The sequence below is a fragment of the Suricata suricatta genome, chromosome 12 (genome assembly GCF_006229205.1).
Source record: "Suricata suricatta isolate VVHF042 chromosome 12, meerkat_22Aug2017_6uvM2_HiC, whole genome shotgun sequence".
Classification (NCBI taxonomy): Eukaryota; Metazoa; Chordata; class Mammalia; order Carnivora; family Herpestidae; genus Suricata; species Suricata suricatta.
In genome coordinates, this window is record NC_043711.1 from 50,052,868 (window position 1) to 50,056,038 (window position 3,171).

A 3,171-nucleotide genomic window follows, 5' to 3' on the forward strand; every position below is an offset into this window, starting at 1 on the left:
AACATGCCGCTGAGAAGCACAGATCCTCAGCCCACGGGCGGCTGGAATCCTGGTGGGGGTGGGGTGCTCAGATGCTGCCAGAGCTGGTTACGACCCCAGGGCCTTGCCAGTCCCCCTTGCAGAGGAGGAATGTGCAGGTGCCACATGTCCCTCTCCCTGCGAATATTCTGGTGAATTCTGCCCCACAGCGTGAGCTGGAAACACAACGGCCCTCTTCTCTCTTGTGTCTCCACATACAGGTCTTTCCCCTGTTTAGGCTGATGCCCAGGAAGGTGACGCTGATCATCCCGGCTATGATGCAGGTAGGAACTAAAGGCTGCATGCCCGCCCACCCCAGCCATGGCCCCTGCCTTGCTCGAGGCAGGCCCGCCCTGCCGGGTGTCAGAGGGCTAGAGATGGGGAGCTCCAGGGCATGGGCACCCTCACCTCTGAGGATGAGGTGGGGGCTTATGGGCACTGCTGTCTCTCCCCAGCCCAGATCACCTCGGAGGGTGGCCTGCAGCCCCAGTCCAACATCCTCTTCTCTATGAGCAATGAGAGAGCTGCCGTGGTAGATGGTACCGGGCTGGTGCGGGGGCTGGCATCAGCAATGCACTGTGTCCGGGTTTGTGCAGGCTGTGGATGTGGAGACCAGCAAGCTTGTCATGGTGTCTCAGGTAATGTGCATGGGCTCCACTGGATGAGGGTGCTTCTGAACCCTCCCAGGATGCAGGCCTCCTAGTGGTGTGTGCAGTGCTCCCCACAAGAGCTGGGGCGCTGGTGAGCTGTTCACTGGGTTCTGGCTCTGCTCCTGAGGACCACCCCCTCTGAGGGTCCTGCTTTTGCCCTCTGAGCCCACAGCCCCTGCTGCTACCTGCCCCCCAAACCAGGGCCAGCCTAGCCAACCTGGGCCCCCAAGATTGCTCTTCTCCACTCTGAGGCTCCCTAGGTGCTCCTTGGTTTTTGTTTTTAATGTTAGTTTTTGAGAGGGAGGAAGGGAGGGACAGAGAGAGAGAGCACATGAGCGAGCGAGCGAGCGCTGGAGCACAAGTGGTAGAGGGCAAGGGAGAGAGGAGATAGTATCCAAAGCAGGCTCTGTGCTGACAGCACAGAGTTCAACAAGGAATTTGAACTCATGAACCATGTAATCATAACCTGAGCTGAAGTTGGCTGCTCAACCGACTGAGCCGCCTAGGCACCCCTCCGCAGTTTCTCCTTGAGGGCCAGTGTCTGGTCTCCAACCCCGTCCCTGCCCTGGGGTCATTCCAGTGTGTGATGGTCACAGCAGCCCCTAGTTCTCTCCGCACCCCTGCACTCTCGGCGGCTGCTGGGCCCTCTTTCCCCGAGGCTGACTTTGATCCCACATTGAGGTCATTGATTAGTCCCTTTTGCCAGAGTCTCAGTCTCTCCGCAAGCAGCCCAGGTGAACCACAAAGTTCTTCTGCATTTCCTGCTCCGGGCTGCACGGGCAGTTTTCTCAATCCCCACACAAAGCCCTCGTAGGCAAGGCGTTGACCCCTCTCGGGTTCTGTGTTGGCACAGTTGGCACAATTGTTGAGTGATGCCCGTGTCCCCCTCCTCCCGAGGCTCTCACCTTCCTGCACCTGGGATGGTGCCTGGAGAGAACAGGAGCTAACCTTCCTATAGCAGGGACTCAGGGCACGCCTGGAAGTGCACCACTCAGCCCTCCCAGTCCCATCACCAGCTGCCTGACAGGTGCTGATAACAGCGACCCTGACCCTCGACCCTCATGTCCTAGCCCCATGGGTCTCCTCGCCTGGAGGGGAGGGGAGCAGGTACCCAGCTGTGACTCCGGGACCATGACGGGAAACAGAACTCGCCTTCTGTCCCAGGTGTTCAAGAAGCTGCTGAGCGCTGAAATGGAAGCAGAACAAATACTAATGTCGCCCAACTCATTTATAAAGCTTCAGACAAACAGGTACCTGACTCCTCGCTTGTTTGCAACCTGGCTGAGCAGCTGCGCTCTGCGTCCAAGGGCTCATTTGTCAAAGCTGTCAGGAGCCTCGGGTGCTTCAAGACAACTGCATCTGTCTGAGCTTGAAGTGAGTGCGGCTTCTGCACTCTCCCTCCTCTCCACCACAGATGTCTTCTGCTGATCCCCTTGTCCCCAAGGGTCCGTCTTTTCTTCCCTCTAGCCTCGAGAGCTTTTAATGCCCACTGCTCCAGTCTGCTGCTTCAGAGGGAATGAAGTACTCCCGGGAAGAGTTATATTGTCAAATGCCCCTTTGTCTCCGAGGCTGGCTGTGCAGTGTGAGTAATTCCTGAACCAGCAGCGTGGGCACAGCCTGGAAGCAGGTGACACTGCAGATCCCTGGGCCCCACCCCAGACTGGCACGTAACAAGACCCCCACTCAATATGGATGCCTGTCGGTGTCTCCAAGGCTGAGGTTTACAGCATGTGTGCAAATGTCATTCCCACCTTGCATTCAGTCAGGGTGGCTTTGGTGGCAACGACTCCCACATGACCTATAGCTTCATGGTGGGGGAGGGTCTAGGAGGACCAATGTGCACATATAGCGGTCATTCGTCCACAAGTGTCTAAATGCCAGGCCATGTGCTAGACTCTCGGAACAGTTGCGTGACGTCCTGGTGAGGATGTGAGAAGTACGGCACGAGAAGGGACAGCAAACAAGGTATAATGGTGAAGCCAAAGCCCAAAGAAGGGCCTTCTGCGCGAGGATATAGGGGATAGAGACAGAGATGCTCGTGCAGGGTCTTGAAGGGTGAATAGGAGTTCTGCAGGTGTCCAGGAGGGGGTTAGTGGAAGACGGTTGAGGCAGAGGCAATAAGGATATTTCAAGGTCATCTGAGGAGGGTCTGTCAGGCTTCCAGCAGAGAGCAAGGGGAGGGGGCGAGCCCTGGGGCTGAACACCTTCCCTTCCTGTGTTCTGTCATAAGCACGAAGCGCTGTGGGATGCATCTTCCACCCTTCCACCCAGCGCAGACCGTCCGTCTGTAGTTGTACGGACCACTCTCTGAGCAAGCAGCCCATTTTCATCCCGTTCCCTGCCCTTGGAAACGGGATGGGGCAACACCATTGCTTCCCTTTCCCCGTCGGGGAAACTGAGGCTAGGGGAGGAGGCTGCTTGCAGGGCATTGGGACTCAGAGCCCCCTCGGCTCTCCGCCGCGCCTGGCCGCCTCACGTCAGTAAGGGGAGAGGTTGTCCCAGA